Source organism: Lissotriton vulgaris, chromosome 7 (assembly GCF_964263255.1).
Source record: "Lissotriton vulgaris chromosome 7, aLisVul1.2, whole genome shotgun sequence".
Lineage (NCBI taxonomy): Eukaryota > Metazoa > Chordata > Amphibia > Caudata > Salamandridae > Lissotriton > Lissotriton vulgaris.
The window spans coordinates 1,728,885,238-1,728,903,807 of record NC_141695.1 but is presented as its reverse complement, the minus strand read 5'-3'; the positions used below and the strand labels follow the sequence as shown (position 1 = coordinate 1,728,903,807).

The 18,570-nt window shown below is 46.0% G+C and overlaps 1 long non-coding RNA gene across 1 annotated transcript in view; it reads left to right on the top strand.

Moving 5' to 3' along the window:
- The first annotated feature begins 12,766 nt into the window (after nucleotides 1-12,766).
- LOC147706475 (uncharacterized) overlaps nucleotides 12,767-18,570 on the top strand; it is a 71,628-nt gene continuing 65,824 nt past the window's right edge. The window contains exon 1 of the long non-coding RNA XR_015297353.1: nucleotides 12,767-12,796. This is a non-coding gene — a long non-coding RNA (uncharacterized LOC147706475). The remainder of the gene's footprint in view (nucleotides 12,797-18,570) is intronic.

Sequence of the window (18,570 nt, the reverse complement as noted above, 5' to 3'; positions counted from 1 at the left end):
CCCCACATGGCCAAGCTCATCTATCAGACAGCATCAATCAAGCCTCCAACACTCACAGTTTTAGGACAAGAACCTTTTCCGAGTTTTTCAATTCAGCTCTAAATCCCACTATTTAGTCATAAAGCTCTTCAAGATAGGACTTTCTCTGCGATCCTACAGATTAGAGTACCTTCATTCATGTTTTGAACCCCAGACCACTTGTTTTAACACATGTATTTCAATTTGAAAGTACAGTAACTAAATGAAAATATACATATTACAAACATCAATTTGCATCTTTTTTGGTATTTGTTTAAAAAAATATAGCTGAAAACTAAATCAGTTCTAAAGTATATTTGTATGAATTCAGCAGTTTGAAAAGCTTTTAAAAAACAAAGAAGTGGGGAAATGTCCTGCTGGTTTGTATTATAGAGTGATAACAGACCCTGCTCATTTAAGACATTTGAAAATGGCAGTTTCCCAAGATACTGTTCATGGCCAGTCAGGCAATGTAAACTGTAAAAGAATGTAAAGGATATTTGTTACATTACCAGTGAGATCAGAAGACCTCATGGCTATTCAGAGATTCACTGAGCAGGCCTCAAAACAACATTACATTTGGGGTGTGTTTAAACAGACAGATTTTCTGCCATTAGAACTCTAAACCACCAACTGTATCTAGAGATCACTGCTGGTTTCTTTTGGATCTTTATGAGTTCCATTCTCCGGCCCCCATACCAGAGGCACATTCTATAAAAATATCAAAGCTTGGATGTCTCCTTATTGCTAACTTCACCGCCTGAATTATTTTTTTGAGAATTAGGAATAAGATGATTATTTTTACTTCTGAAAAACAAAAATGTGTCCCAGACTTTATACACATTTTCTGTCAGTAAAAAGTTTTTATTTATGATTTTTACGATTCGATTACCATGACTTCCATGGCTGATGCAAAGGTGCATCTTCTCATGCTGAAATTCTGGTGTCACTTTTGGTCTTTTGACTCCAGCTAATATATCGGCCAAGGTAGAGCTAACCAAGTGCCTGCCATTGGAAACTGAGCAGTTCCTACTGTTCAAATGAGGAGGCGGAACTGTTGTGTATGTGGAACTGTAATGTCTATTTAAGGTAGTTGTCCTGCACCCATATAGATCTGCATAGGCAGCTTTCTCTCTAGAAACACAGAACATTATCCATAGCTCTATTGAGTCCTGATAAACCATGTGCACATACTAAGACTAACCTTGCTTCTACGAAAGATTAGTTTGATTTTACAGCACTAACTTACAGAATGGCAGTAACGCAGAATAGTGGTAGTACCATGCATGCAGTTCTGGTCATGGAAAACAAAGTAATAAAGATACTGAGCAATTTCCTTGAAAGGTTGAGTGTTTATGTGTCTGTAGAAGATGAAGACTAACTCGAGGTAGAGAAATCTGGATGTAAATATCAGTGTGTATACTTACACAAAATGATGTAAAATAATATTTGTCAGATCCAGCTTGAGTTCCAGCTATTCTTATAAAATGCATACTAATCATCGCTATCTAGGTTAGCGGTGGTTCATTGCCAAAAGTAAATAGTTCTATATGCAATGCCTTATTAGTGAGACTCAGTTCAATCCTTGGATGACAAGAATGGTTAGCCATATTTTGACCTTGCAGCCAAGATGATGAAAAGTTGATGAAGACAATGCACATCTCATGCAACAATGTTTCTACTGATAATCCTAGGGTCCTAATAACTGTCCTCAAGATCAGTAGTGATGGTGAGAAACATTGGTCATTTTCTTTTGGAGAGATCTGTGTTATACATGGCCCCCAAAATATTTTAAAACTGATTCAACAGTGTCGGGTCTGATGTACTCATGAGTGCCAGAGAGTCATTGTTCCATGCAAGCATACAGTAGATAGATATCACAGGTTCTAGAGCAATAATGCAAAGTCATTTCTTTGATAAAATCTTTCATATTTATGGGATTTGGTAGCCTGCATTTTGACTCAGAATATTGCTTCCATTTTCCTAGCATCACCAATGGAAAATACACTTGAATCAAGTGAGTACTTTGAATGTTGACAAAAGAATCTTTATGTTGTTGAGAAGTTAAGAGCTGTGCATTCTTACATTCATAGAGAAAGTTCACAGTGCACTGTTTATGGACGCAAATGCAGGCAGAGAAAGTAGACTATAGACCGAGGAGGACAGTATCCTATAAGCTCACTGTTTCTTGTCCCCCTGCTGTTCTCAGATGGAATCCAACCATGTGTTCACTTCTCTCATTATAGCAACGGTCACCCATTTACCAGCATTAGTCACATCACCAAAACTCACATTTTTAGCAAGAGATATTTTCTGATAATTTGTTCTATTCCAAACCCATAGCTTTGGCCATACATTCTACATAACCAGATTCTCCCTGGAAACCTACACACTAGTATAATTCAATATGTGTGCCTTATCCCCAGACATCATAGTTTAATAAATTTTTACATTTACCCAAATTAAATGTGCAGCACCTTAAGGAAAACATGCATAATAGAAACAGCACTCTTTATTATTAATATTATTTAAAAAAATTAATCGGCTAAATAGTGAAATAAAACCCAAAGTATTTTGTTTGAAATCAGCACTCTTAGGACCTTTTTCAAAATAGAAGTAAAACTGGGATCAGCCTTCTGGTATTTTGCAAAATTGAGGATTGACACTGTTCATTTAAGAGATTATGAATCTACATTATTTCAACATACTGTCCCATGCCAGTCAGGCAGTTCCTTTAGTCAGACTCACAGTGAATAATGCTCTATGATACCATACAACAAATAGATATCCTTGAATGACTGTCCATTGTTCTTCTGATCTAGATTTGACAGCCAGAAATGCATGCTTCAAAAGAATGATTTCCACATGGAATCTACAGCCAGTTTACCATGTCATTTCTTAGAAAAGAGTGATCATAATTGCTGGATATTGTAGCCTGCTTACTGAGTCTCCCATTATTTTGTTTCTGTTTCTTGCTAGCATTAACATCAGAAATCACTGATGAACCAAGTAAGTATTTTCAAATATTTGCTGAAATGTCTTAATGGTTTGAGTAATGAAGAGTTTTACCCACTTACTTTCAGCAAGTAAATTCAGTGTCCACACTTTATGGGAGGGGCACAAGCCCAAGTCTAGAATATTGGCAGAGGAGCTCAAGTGCATGCAATCTGATTGTTCCTAATCTCCAGTCAACACTCAGAAGCAGCCTGACCATCTGTTTCTGTTCTATCCACATGGCCAAGCTCATCTATCAGACAGCATCAATCAAACCTCCAAAACTCACAATTTTAGGACAAGAACCTTTCCCGAGTTTTATATTCAGCTCGAAACCCCACTATTTAGTCATAAAGCTCTTCAAGATAGGACTCTCTCTGCAATCCTACAGATTAGAGTACCTTTATCCATCTTCGGAACCCCAGACCACTTGCTTTGATACATTTATTTCAATTTGAAAGTACACTAACTAAATGAAAATATACATATTACAAACACCAGTTTGCATAATTTTTGGTATTTGTTTAAAAAAATTTAGCTGAAAACTAAATCAGTTCTAGGGGCGTGGCTTGGAGAGCCAGCATGGCCGACGTGCTCCTGACGAGCTCCGTCCGGCCCGCAGATTATCTGCCGTATATCCTGGTCCCCAGATTAGCTGGTGAGCTCGGGACGAGATCCAGCCTTTGCTGCTTCACTGGACGGGGCTCCGGTGGTACATTGGGCGCCTGGTGCCTTTTAGTTTGGCGCCCGAATGCCCTGGTGCGGAGGGGCCTAGCCACGGCTTGTGAAGCCGGGACCTGCAGTGCGGCAGCTGCCCCGGCCTGGGGCGGCAGTGGAGTCGGCCGCTGGGCGCTCTCCGGGGCCGGGCTGCCTAGGCTGTTGGCGGAGGGGCGGCTCTTCGGCCCCATTGATCCGGGCGGTGGCGGACGGCGCGTGGGGCAGATACCCTGCTGCTGACAACACGGCTGAAGATCCCTGGTAGCTGCGCAGGCGGCGGTGAGCGGCCGGGCCTGGTTGGAGCGCGGCGGGCGGCCTGGGATGCGGCAGCCCCCGCTCTGGTTGAGGTGCGGTGGGGGCTCCCCGCCCTGCGTGATCCTGAAAGCGAGGCCCGGAGCTGTGGTGGCGGTGCGCCCGGTGGGGCGCGTCGCTGGAGCGAGTCCTGCCCCGATCCTGGCGGTGACTGAGCGGGGTACACCATCGCCCTGAGGAGTCCACGGGCACGGCGTGCTGCGGATCTCGGGCCGTGCAGTGATTTCGAGGCGGAGCCTGTGTCGAAGCTAGAGGGCTGGTTAGGGCCCATTGACACTGGAGCAGCTCGTGGGGCCTTCCACTTGCCGGTGAGCTGTGCTTGTGTGTGTGGGGGGGCACCTTAGTGGCTGGAGGTTCTGGCCCCCTCCCCGGCGCTGCTGGACATTTGGACGTGGTTGACGTGTGGACACTGGCTGGTGGGGCCAACGGGCGGTTGGGCGTCTCCTCTCCATGTGGGCATCGGCTGGGGCATAAGCGCGGATAGTCCCTGGTGGTGTGCTCAGCCCGGTCCCAGCGACCATGACGAGAGGGAAAGGATGGGGGTCCGCCACGTTTCAAGGGCCCATCGACAAATTCACGGAGCCTGGAGGGGGAGCTGGGGCATTCTGGGGGCCGGCAGGAACCCGGCCAAGATAATGCGGCCCTGATGGCGGCGATCACGCAGTCCCGGGACACGCTACAGGCCAAGATTGGCGCGGTGGGGGATGATGTGTCGCTCCTGCGACAGGACCTGCAAGAATGCTGTTTCCTGTATCACGGAGGCAGAGGGGAGGATCTCCGGGGTCGAGGACGATGTCGCCACCCTGAAGCGACAGGTGGCCAAGTTGGAAGGGGTCCAGAAGGAACTGGCCATGCGGGTGGAAGACGCGGTAGGACCTGCGGCGCAATAATCTGTGCTTTGTTGGTTTTCCGGAGGGCTGCAAGAAGGGGGACATGGAATCCTTCTTGGCACGCTGGCTGGAGAGCTGGCTCCCCCCTGATGCCCTGTCACGTTGCTTCGTGGTGGAACGAGAGCATCGAGCCCTCATCCTGAAGCCGCTGGAGGGGTCCCGCCGCGACTGGTCATCGCGAAGGTACTGAACTATCACGACCTCAACGTCATCTTGTAGCAGGCCAGGAACTGGGAACCGATCCTATTCGAGAACATTCGCATTATGGTTTTCCCAGACTACACCCGCCTTGTGCAGCAGCAACGCCAGTCCTTCCAGGCGTCTAAGGCCCGTCTTCAAGACCTTAAACTCCTGTATGCTCTTCTTTACCCAGCCCGCTTGAGAGTGGTTTTTCAGTCACGCACGCATGTCTTTGATATCCCGGAGGAGGTTTTTCGGTGACTGACGAAACTGTGAGGGTGCAACCGTATACACCGTTGGGACTGAATACTGATTCCACTTCTGGGACGGCCCATCCTGGGAATGCCCGGAGCTCCCGTCGAGAGGGAAACTGGCGGTCCAGATCGCGGCAGCGCTCCGGCCCTGGGGGGTCAGTGGACCCGAGACCCCCGGCCTCCGAACACTGAGCAGGGACCTTGGACCTGGTTTGATATTTACATTTTGTGATGCTCTGTTGGGCCCCTTCTGCGGGCAGGAACTGGCTTAGATCTTGAATTGCTGGCTGTGGGGAGAGATTTATGACGTGGGCCGCTCCTTTTCCCTCCCATTCTTAGGGTTTGGTGGTGGGTGGGGGTAGGCACAGGAGATATGGTTTGTTGGGAGCGGATCCATTGGCAGGGGGGACCTCCGGGCCCACGTTTGGGCTGGGGTACCCGCCTGGCCGCGACAGATACTTCAACGGTTTTGAGGTATAGGGGGTGGGGGTGGGGGCTAGGAGTTTCTGGTTGGTGGGGGGCCTAAAGGGGTTGGGGCAGAGTTGCACAGCTCGGGGGGTCCAATGTGTTGGAGTTTGTTTTGTTTCTTTGTCCACATGTACGTGCATTCCATGAGAAGACTCCCAGATGTCGCGTTGCGTTGATGCGGCCCCAGGGCCCCCTGGTACCTTGCGTGCCATTAGCTGGAATGTCCGGGGTATCCTAGATAAGATCAAACGGGGCGGTTTTGCGGCAGGCGAAGCGTCTGGGGGCAGACGTCCTTCTGCTCCAGGAGACGCACCTGTTGGGAACTAAAGTCCTGTGCCTGCAGAGATTTGGCTACCAACAAGTTTACCATGCTGGGTTGGCAAGGGGGTCCAGGGGTGTGGCTATACTCATACACCGTAGAGTCCCTTACACTCACACGAGGCTCTGGCAGGACGCACAGGGTAGGTATGTAGGGGTACAGGGGGTGGTGGGAGAGACTCCTCTGGTCCTGGGATGTGTGTATGCCACGCCGCCTTTACAGAGGTCCCTGGTTGAGAAGCTGTACACGGTCTGGGCTGATATCCCTGAGGTACTGATGGCGGTTGGTGGTGACTGGAACGATGTCATGGATGTTACCAGAGACAGATTACGGCGGGGGGCACTGCGCCCATGGGCCACCCCTCGAGACTACAGGGTATGGTGAGTACCATGGACTGGATAGATACATGGATGCACAATCACGGCGCTGCGCGTGCATACACGTACGTCTCGGCGGTGCATGGGTCCTTCTCGAGACTTGACTACATCTTTATTCCGAGGGCTAAAATGGGCTGTCTGGAATCGACGACGATCCATCCCCGGGGCCTCTCAGATCATTCGCCGGTATCAGTGGAGCTGCAGCTGGGTTGGGGGATGCGGCCATTTAGATGGCGCATGTCGGTATGGCTGCGAGGCGTGGATATCACCTGGTGTGTGGAGGCGCGGAGGCGCAGACGTGAGGCATTAGTGCGAGCGGAGGCAGGGGGGTGGCCCTGGAGCATAGGGGTCATCAGACAGGCGAGGTGTCCGACTTGAGCCAACTCCTGCTAGCGCAACAGTCTTATGCGGCACTGCCCATGGATGAAGCTCGCCAGGTGTGGCTGGCCACACGCAGTAGAATCTGCCAGTGGTGGGATAAATCCAGCAAAATGCTACACAGACTCTGCCAGGGGGTTTTCCATGCACAGAAACTACCCGGGATACTAGATGACACGGGGGAGCCGTTGACGGACCCCAGGGGATTGGCAGACAGTTTTGCGCGGTACTATGCGGAGCTATATGCCCCGTGGGAGTGTCTTCCACCCGATCAGATTGACAAATTCCTGGAGGATCTGCCCCTTAGGGCAGTGACAGATGATGTGTGAGATAAACTCGACCTTCCAGTAACAGCTGAGGAGCTGGGCACTGCACTGGGAGAACTGAACTCGGGAAGGCCCCCGGTCCCAATGGTTTCCCCAGTGAATTTTTTAAGAACTTCAATACCCATTTGGCCCATCATTATCGGGCGGCTTTGGAGGAGGCTAGGGATCAGGGCAGGCTTCCCACAGACTGGAGGCATGCGGAGGTAGTGGTGTTCCACAAGCCGGGACGACCCCCAGAGCAGCACTCCTCCTATCGTCCAATTTTGCTCCTCAATGTGGAGGCCAAAGTACTGGCCAAGGCTTTGGCTAATAGGCTCCTTCCGTATATCTCAGACCTGGTGCATCCAGACCAGGCTGGCTTTATGCCAGGTCGAGCGACCAGACACAATATTCGACGGGCCCATGTGGCGCTGGAGGCGATTAGAGGCACAGGGCGGCAGGTGGTGCTTCTTCTAGCCGATATTGATAGGGCGTTTGATTCCCTTAGCTGGGTATACCTATTCTACTTGCTCCCACGGCTTAATATGGGCCCTCGCTTCCTGTCCTACGTACGTCTCTTGTATACCGATTTGACGGCCTCGGTGCGGGTGGCGGGAGCCGTGTCTTCTACATTCAACATTCGGCGCGGTACCCGGCAGGGCTGCCCGCTTTCGCCCTACCTGTTTGCCCTGGCCATGGAGCCGCTCACTGCTTGGGTGCGGATAGACGCACAGCTGAAGGGGTTTGACTGTCTGCAGGGCCCGTCAGACAAAATAGCACTTCATGCGGACGACGTCCTCTTCTTCCTTACTGAACTTCATAAGTCGGGGCCACGTCTCCTTGAAATTCTACAGATTTTCGGTGAGTCCTCGGTACTGTATATGAACCCCGGCAAATCTACCCTGTGGGTGTTGGGAGAGCGGACCTCGGTGGTGGGGGATTGGCCGCTCCACTTAGGGTTGCGGTCGGAGGGCTACAATACCTGGGAGTCTTTCTATCGGATGCCCCGGCCGTGTCTTGGGAGCGGAATTTGGTGCCAGTGTGGGATCGAGTACGGGCAGACCTTAAGACCTGGTCGCGTATGCCTCTTACCATCTATGGTAGGTCAGCAATTTTCAAAATGGTGGTGCTTCCGCGTCTGCTATACCAACTCCAGAACCACCCGTATCCGATTCCCCCTAGCTGGCTTCGCCAGGCCAACTCCCATCTGGGGCAGTTCCTGGGGGGGGGGGGGGGGGCGGTTCAGGTGGCGTTGCGCACGTGCTTCATCTCCACCTACTGCGGAGGATTGGCCACATCGGATATCCTCTCCTACTACCAGGCCTCTCATCTATTGGTGCTGAATGATTGGTGGTATGGTGATCGTGCGGATCCGGCCTATGCCATGGAGCGCTATTCGGTGGGCTCCAACACGCTCCATGCCATCCTCTACTCCGCACCCCTGCGTAGTGCACTGCCGGCGGTCACCCGGGTGGTGTTTCTGATTTGGAGGCAGGCCCTGCGCCGTGTGGGGTGGTGGAACGTTCTGACGGCGGAGACGCCGTTATGGCACAATGGCCGCTTCCCCCCGCTGGCCTCCTTATGGGGATTCACGGGGTGGGACACCGTGGACATCTCGACCTTGGGCGATGTAATGCAGGACACCACGTTGAAATCCTTCCAGCAGCTCAGAACCGACTTTAATATGCCCAACTCCCAATTTTTTCGATACCTGAAGTTTCGCCATCCCCTGTCCCCTAGTTTGGCAGGCCTGGAGACCCTACCGGACTTCAACCCCCTGGAGGAGAAAGTGTTCATGGGGGACCTCGAAACCAAGAACATTTCTCACATATACCAGACACTGGTCACACATAGTGCTCCTACACGTCAGAAGCTCAGGGACCACTGGGAGGCGGATGTGGGTGGGTTGGAGGAGGAGGATTAGAGGGAGGCAGTGGCTTCACCCAGGGGTGCCGCCATAGCGATGCGCCTCCGCTTAATCCAGTTCAAATACCTACACAAGGTTTATTACACGAGAGTTCGCCTCTATCGGGCAGGTCTGATTGCCTCGCCAAACTGTCTTCGTTGTCATTGTGAGGAGTGGACATTCCTTCACACGGTGTGGAGCTGTGGGACTGTGGCACGCTTCTGGAGAGGGGTCCTGGCCTGTTTAGCTGAGGTGTTGGGGTGGGAGCTCCCGAGCACGCCACAATTTGCCCTATTACATGTCATGGATGGGGTTGGGGGTAACATATACAAGAGGCACTTGATGTTACTAGGCCTTACCACTGCTAAGAGAGATATAGCTGCTGGGTGGAAGGGCCTCCGTGCCCCTAAGCTGACGGTCTGGAAGAGGGGCTTGGACTTTTACATGGGCCTAGATCGCCCGATTTTCGTAGCCAGGGGCTGTCCGCGAAAGCATTTTAAAATTTGGAAATGCTGGGCGGATTATAGGGGGGTGTGGCTGGAGCCCCCGGCGGATCAGGATGACCTCCCTCAGGATGGGTGAGAGGGGAGATGTGGGAGGGTCTGAAGCATGGAATGAACGGGATGAATGGTTTGTTTTTAGCTTATTATATGAATGATGTACTACATGCTGGAGTGGTTTTTGGACTTATGGTGAGCTGTGCGACCGTCTGGGGGGGTGGGTTGGGGGAAGGGGGGGTGTTGGGGGATGGGTGTTTTGGGGGGTAGGAGGAGTTTGGGAGGGTGGTTGGCAGGGGAGAGTAGGGTAGGGGGATGGTTCTTAGTCTTGTTTATACTGTTGGTTGCTATTATGAAAATGTCAATTGCAATGGATGTCGTGCTCATTATTGTTGCAGGCTCCCCTGGATGACAGGGTCCTGTATTGTTTATGCAAATATGACAATAAAAACTTGTTTTCAAAAAACTAAATCAGTTCTAAAGTATATTTGCTTGAATTCAGAAGTTTGAAAACATTTTAAAAAACAAAGAAGTGGGGAAATGACCTGCTGGTTTGTATTATAGAGTCATAAAGACCCTGCTCATTTAAGACATTTGAAAACGGCAGTTTCCCAAGATACTGTTCACGGCCAGTCAGGCAATGTAAACTGTAAAAAAAAAATAAGGATTTTTGTTACATTACCAGTGAGATCAGAAGACCTCATGGCTGTTCAGAGATTCACTGAGCAGGCCTCAAAACAACATTACATTTGGGGTTTGTTTAAACAGACAGGTTTTCTGCCATTAGCACTCTAAACCACCAACTGTATCTAGAGATCACTGCTGGTTTCTTTTGGATCTTTCTGAATTCCATTCTCCGGCCCCCATGCCAGAGACACATTCTATAAAAATATTAAAGCTTGGATGGCTCCTTATAGCTAACTTCACCGCCTGATTTTTTTTTTTGAGAAATAGGATTAAGATGATACTTTTTACTTCTGAAAAGCAAAAATGTGTCCCAGACTTTATACAAATTTTCTGTCAGTAAAATGTTTTTATTTATCATTTTTTCTATTTGATTACCAAGACTTCCATGGCTGATGCAAAGGTGCATCTTCTCATGCTGAAATTCTGGTGTCACTTTAGGTCTTTTGACTCCGGCTTATATATCTGCCAAGGTAAAGCTGACCAAGCGCCTGCCATTGGAAACTGAGCAGTTCATACTGTTCAAATGAGGCAGTGGAACTGTTGTGTATGTGGAACTGTAATAGTGTCTATTTAAGGTAGTTGTCCTGCACTCACATAGATCTACATAAGCAGCTTTCTCTCTAGAAAGACAGAACATTATCCATAGCTCTATTGACTCCTGGTAATCCATTTGCACATACTTAGACTAACCCTGCTTCTATGAAAGATTAGTTTGATTTCACAGCACTAACTTACAGGATGGCAGCAACGCAGAACAGTGGTAGTATCATGCATGCAGTTCTGGTCAAGGAAAATAAAGTAATAAAGATACAGAGCAATTTCCTTGAAAGGTTGAGTGTTTATGACTCTGTAGAAGACGAAGACTAACTCGAGGTAGAGAAATCTGGATGTAATTATGAGTGTGTATACTTATAAAAAATGATGTAAAATAATATTTGTCAGATCCAGCTTGAGTTCCAGCTATTCCTATATAATTCATACTAATCATCGCTATCTAGGCTAGAGTTGGTTCGTTGCCAAAAGGAAATAGTTCTATTTGCATTGCCTTATAAGTGAGACTCAGTTCAATCCTAGAATGACAAGATTGGTTAGCCATATTTTGACCTAACAGCCAAGATGATGAAAACTTGATGAAGAGAATGTACATCTCATACATCAAAGTTTGTACTGTTAATTCTAGGGTCCTAATAACTGTCCTCGAGATCTGTAATGATGGTGAGAAACATTAGTATTTTTCTTTTGGAGAGATCCGTGGTATACATGGTCCCAAAATATTTTAAAACTGTTTCGGCAGTGTCGGGTCAGATGTACTCATGATTGCCAGAAGACCATTGTCCATGAAAGCATGCAGTAGAGAGATATCACAGGTACTAGAGCAATATTGCAAAGTAATTTCTTTGATAAAAATCTATCATATTTATAGGATGTGGTAGCCTGCATTTTGCCTCAGAATATTGCTTTCATTTTTTCCTAGCATCACCAACGGAAAATACACTGGAACCAAGTGAGTACTTTGAATGTTGACTAAAAAGTCTTTGTGCTGTTTGAGAAGTTAAGAGCTGTGCTTTCTCACATTCATGGATAAAATTCACAGTGCACTGTTTATGGGAGCAGATGCTGGCAGAGAAGGTAGACTATAGACAAAGGAGGGCAGTATCCTATAAGCTCACTGTTTCTTGTCCCTCTGCTGTTCTCAGATGGAAACCTTCCATCTGTTCACTTCTCTCATTATAGCCACGGTCACCCATGTACCAGCATTAGTCACATACCCCAAAACTCACATTTTTAGTAAGAGATATTTTCTGATAATTGGTTCTATTCCAAACCCATAGCCTTGGCCATACATTATCCACAATCAAATTCTCCGTGGAAACCTACACGCTAGTATAATTCAATTTGTGTGCCTTATCCCCAGACATCATAGTTTAATACATTTTTATATTTTTTCAATTTAAATGTGCAGCACCTTAAGGAAAACATGCATATTAGAAACAGCACTCTTTGTTATTATTATTATTATTTAAAATCAGCTAAATAGTGAAATAAATCCCAAATCTGTTTGGTTGTAATCAGCACTCTTAAGACCTTTTTAAAAAAAAAAGTAAAACTGCGGTCAGCCTTCTGGAATTTTTCAAGATTGAGAATTGACACTGATCATTTAAGAGATTATGAATCTCCAAAATTTCAACATACTCTTCCGTGCCAGTCAGGCAGTTCCTTTAGTCAGACTCACAGTGAATAATGCTCCATGATACCATACAACAAATAGATATCCTTGAATGACCGTCCATTATTCTTCAGACCTAAATTTGACAGCCAGAAATGCATGCTTCAAAAGAATGATTTCCACATGGAATCTACAGCCAGTTTACCAAGTCATTTCTTACAAAAGAGTGATCATAATTGCTGGATATTGTAGACTGCTTTCTTAGCCTCCCATTATTTTGTTTCTGTTTCTTGCTAGCATTAACATCAGAAATCACTGATGAACCAAGTAAGTATTTTCCAATATTTGTTGAAATGTCTTAATGATTTGAGTAATAAAAAGTTTTACCCACTTACTTTCAGCGAGTAAATTCAGTGTCCACACTTTATGGGAGGGGCACAAGCCCAAGTCTAGACTATTGGCAGAGGAGCTCATCTGCATACAATCTGATTGTTCCTAATCTCCAGTCAACACTCGGAAGCAGCCTGACCATCTGTTTCTGTTCTCCCCACATGGCCAAGTTCATCTATCAGACACCATCAATCAAGCCTCCAAAACTCTCAATTTTTGGACAAGAACTTTTCCAGATTTTTTATTTCATCTCTAAACCCCACTATTTAGTCATAAACCTCTTCCAGATAGGACTCTCTCTGCAATCCTACAGATTAGAGTACCTTTGTCTATGTTCTGAACCTTAGACCACTTCCTTTGATACCTTTATTTCAATTTGAAAGTACACTAACTGAATGAAAATATACATATTACAAACACCAGTTTGCATCTTTTTAAAATTTGTTTAAAAGAAATGTAGCTGAAAACTAAATCAGTTCTAAAGTATATTTGTTTGAATTCAGCAGTTTGAAAAGCTTTTAAAAAACAAAGAAGTGGGGAAATGACCTGCTGGCTTGTATTATAGAGTGATAAAGACCCTGCTCATTTAAGGCATTTGAAAATGGCAGTTTCCAAAGATACTGTTCACGGCCAGTCAGGCAATGTAAACTGTAAAAAATGTTAAAGGATATTTGTTACATTACCAGTCAGATCAGAAGACCTCATGGCTATTCAGAGATTCACTGAGCAGGCCTCAAAACAACATTAGATTTGGGGTTTGTTTAAACAGACAGGTTTTCTGCCATTAGAACTCTAAACCACCAACTGTATCTAGAGATCACTGCTGGTTTCTTTTGGATCTTTCTGAATTCCATTCTCCGGCCCCCATGCCAGAGGCACATTCTATAAAAATATCAAAGCTTGGATGGCTCATTATAGCTAACTTCACCTCCTGATTTTTTTTTTTGAGAAATAGGATTCAGATGATACTTTTTACTTCTGAAAAGCAAAAATGTGTCCCAGACTTTAAACGAATTTTCTGTCAGTAAAAAGTTTTTATTCATCATTTTTCCTATTCGATTAACATGACTTCCATGGCTGATGCAAAGGTGCATCTTCTCATGCTGAAATTCTGGTGTCACTTTAGGTCTTTTGACTCCGGCTAATATATCGGCCAAGGTAGAGCTAACCAAGTGCCTGCCATTGGAAACTGAGCAGTTCCTACTGTTCAAATGAGGAGGCGGAACTGTTGTGTATGTGGAACTGTAATGTTGTCTATTTAAGGTAGTTGTCTGCACCCACATAGATCTGCATTAGCAGCTTTCTCCCTAAAACATGGAACATTATCCATTACTCTAACAAGATCTGATAATCCATTTGCACATACCAAGACTAACCCTGCTTCTATGAAAGTTTGGTTTTATTTTACAGCACTAACTTACATATTGGCAGCAACGCAGAGTAGTGGTAGTACCATGCATACAGTTTTGGTCAAGGAAAACAAACTAATAAAGATACAGAGCAATTTCCTTGAAAGGTTGAGTGTTTATGACTCTGTAGAAGATGAAGACTAACTCGAGGTAGAGAAATCTGGATGTAATTATGAGTGTGCATACTTATAAAAAATGATGTAAAATAATATCTGGCAGATCCAGCTCGAGTTCCAGCTATTGTTATATAATTCATACTAATCATCGTTATCTAGATTAGCGGCGGTTCTTTGCCAAAAGGAAAGAGTTCTATTTGCATTGCCTTATTAGTGAGACTCAGTTCAATCAAAGAATGACAAGATTGGTTGGCCATATTTTGACCTAGCAGCACAGATGATGAAAAGTTGATGAAGAGAATGCACATCTCACACATCAAAGTTTGTACTGATAATCCGAGGGTCCTAATAACTGTCCTCAAGATCAGTAATGATGGTGAGAAACATTAGTATTTTTCTTTTTGGAGAGATCCGTGTTATTCATGGCCCCCAAAATATTTTAAAACTGTTTCGACAGTGTCGGGTCTGATGTACTCATGATTGCCAGAGAGTCATTGTCCCATGAAAGCGTACAGTAGAGAGATATCACAGGTTCGAGAGCAATAAGGCAAAGTAATTTATCTGATACAAATCTATCATATTTATTGGATGTGATAGCCTGACTCAGATTATTGCTTCCATTTTTCCTAGCATCACCAACGGAAAATACACTTGAACCAAGTGAGTACTTTGAATGTTGACTAAAAAGTCTTTATGTTGTCAGTTGTACATTCTTACATTCATGGAGAAGGTTCACCGTGCACTGTTTATGGGAGGAGATGCAGGCAGAGAAAGTAGACTATAGACCGAGGAGGACAGTGTCCTATAAGCTCACTGTTTCTTGTCCCCTGCTGTTCTCAGATGGAATCCAACCATCTGTTCACTTCTCTCATTATAGCCACGGTCACCCATGTCCCAGCATTAGTCACATCACCAAAACACACATTTTTAGGACAAGATATTTTCTGATAATTGGTTCTGTTCCAAACCCATAGCCTTGGCCATACATTCTCCACAATCAAATTATCTCTGGTAACCTAAACACTAGGATAATTCAATATGTGTGCCTAATCACCAGACCTCGTATTTTAATACATTTTTACATTTTCCCAATTTAAATGTGCAGCACCTTAAGGAAAACTTGCATATTAGAAATAACACTCTTTATTTATTTTTTTATTCTTTTTTTTTAAAGTGTCTAAATAGTGAAATAAATTCCAAAGTTTTTTGTTTGAAATCAGCGCACTTAAAACCTTATACAAAACAAAAATAACTGGTTTCAGCCTTCTGGTATTTTTCAAGATTTAGAATTCACACTGTTCATTTAAGAGATTATGAATCTACAATATTTCAACATCCTCTTCAGTCAGTGGTGGCTCCTTATTGGGGTGTGGGGGCGTCACTCCACCGCTTTTTCGCAGTGCGGGAAGCAGAAACATAAAATGGTAAATGCGAGAAAGCAGAAGTGCCTGGAGTCCCTGGTTGGGGCGGGCGGTGGGTGGTCCTCCTCGAGGGCAGGGGGTAGTTGCTTGCCCAATGTTATGGGCCCAGACGGTTTGATTGGCTCCGGGGCTGCCCAAAGCAGGCATGCACACTCTCCATTTTCTCGATGTAGCCAGCATGCAGACTACATAGAGAAAATGGCCTCCCTACTGGCAGCCAGCTGGGGCGCAGACCACTGCGCCGCACCAATCACAACGCTGCCATTGCAGTATTGTGATTTGCTTAGCGGAGCAGGAGGAGGGAGGCTGCTCAAAACGCGCAAGGAACAGCAGGAGCTGAGGCGGCAGCGCGTGATGTGGTCCCGGAGGAAGGTAAGTTTATTATTTTATAATGATCACCGCCCCCCCCCCCCCATACCCTTGCACGCGAACCAACCAGCCATTTTGCCCGCCTCGACTGGATGTGCAACAGAGGCCAATCGATGTGGATGAATGAATTAACTAACAGCTATTTTGCAGTGCTCTCTACAGAGTAAAATATATTTTCTGCATAAATTACACTGAACTTATTCCGAGCAATTGGCACTGCCTGATCACTGCATGTTACATGAAGTGAGGTGTAATTTGATGTTGCATGCATGTTCATCGCCGTGGTGTGGAGTTGTAATTAGGGCAGCGTTTATCTCGTTCCATCAGCTGGCGGTGGTTAGACCCAGCATATAATAAAATCATTCATTATTGAACAATTCCCGCCCTCAGACAGGAGGGATTGTGGGACTGGTATGTAGTCGGGCCCTCAGCCTGTATAGCATCTGAGGAGTGATGTCCATTCACAGCCTGCGGGATGGGTTGTAATTTTTCAGCCGTGATTGGGATGTAGTAGGGGCAGTATTGATCACGGTCTCTGGTGTGTACGGTTGTCATTCGATAGTGTCTGTTGACAGCCTATGGTGTGTTATATATGTTCAGCAGTGTCTGTTTGCAGCTTGTGGAGTGTGCTGCGTTTGTTCAATGGTGCCTGTTTACAGCATGTGGTCGTGTGTGCAGTAGTTGAACAGCATTGCCTGTTCATAGCTTGCGGTGTCGATTGTAGTTTTCAAGCATTTCTTAGAAGAGGGTGGGCGCTCTAACCAGACACGGGTGGCTGCAGAGAAGGCAGGGGAAAGAGTACAAGTAGTGTTGAGGACTATGGACGCCTCACAAGAGAGTCTAGGCGCTTATCCTGCAGAAGGTGCTGAGTTCGTTGGTGACGTGGAGCATTGTTCCAGAGCACGGGACTCCAGGGCTGTCTGCTGAGGTGGGGCTCAGTGGACCATTAGCTGTGCGTGTGGGTCTGAGCGCCTGCAGCGTGGTGGGGAGGGTTCCTGTGCTCACAGTCAGGATATCTGTGCTGGGAATGGTTCTTCGATTCAGAAAAGGGGGTGGTGATGAACAGAGTGTCTGAATTAAGCAGACCACTCTTACCCAGTCCAAAGATCAGGACTTGATCCATCACCGTTTTTTAGCTCACTGCACCATCTCAGCTCAGAACCTGGCTACATGCAAATAATGGTTCTTCAGTGGTTCTCTGCTGTGGTACGGGAGTATAAGCTTTTGTGCTGTGGGGATGGAGGGGGTGTCTGGCGGTTCTGTCCTGGGGTCCTTAATCTTCCGGGGGGAGGGTGCTTTGGTATAGAGTTTGTGGCTCTGTATTGTGTGCTACATCGTTTTGCTGAGTTAATCTTTCACATTTTAGTATGTGCTGAAGGGGGCTTTGACAAAAAGTGTATGTTTGGACAGCACACAGCATGAGTGGAAGCACCTTTAGGCGCTGAGGTGAGTTTTTGTTGCGGGGTGTCCAGATTTACAAGAATGATGTACACACTGCAGGACTATATAATACAAGCCAGCACAATTCATCTCAATATTCTACAATTTAATAGGACTCTCTTCAGTGCAGTCCACTCCTGCACCAGAGCACTATACAATAGAAGAAACTACAGCGGAAGAAAGTGCATTACAAACCTCTGGGATCTAAAAGCATTCACATCGCTGTAGTAACAAAAATACGGTACATTTTAAAACAAAATCATAAACGATATTGCAAGACACCAAAACGCACTGTAATGTAATAACATCATATATCTTTCGCTCTGTCTTTGACTCACAGGTGTAACTTGCGCACTTTTCCCTTAAATAAAATCAAAAACATACAAAGTTTGAAAGTAGACGAATAGTGTTTGTGATTGTTGGCGATTTTTAAGAGTCGTTTATCTTTTCGTGTGACGCATCACTCCTTTGAGGTTGTGAAGGTATGCCAAGCTCTATCGTTGGAGTAATAAATGTAAAAGGTAGGCCTTCCCTTCCCTGTTTAGCAGGCACGTCTCCTGCGCGTGCATTCGTTCAGGGGTGATGTAATACAGATGAAATAATGAACTTTCTGATATGTGAAGGCGGCCGGTAAAGAAAAGGGGGGTGAATGCTAGGTTGCCTGGTACTTGTGTGAGGCTTAAGAAGTGGGCGTGAGTCATGGAATGTCACCGTTTCAAGTTAGGAAAAGTTGAGTGTTGTCTTTTTTGTCTGGTTGGAGCCACATGCACTAATCTTTGCCTTCTACATTCAACTAAGTTTCATTTGGAAATTGGAGCACTGGTCGCTGGCTCAAGTGTGAACTGCAAGCCTTGGTCTCATCTGAGGTCCGGATGATAAATGCTGTGCATAAAAACAGTAAAAGCTAATGCAGAACTGTTAACCGTTACACACGCAAGACATGTATCACTGCCATC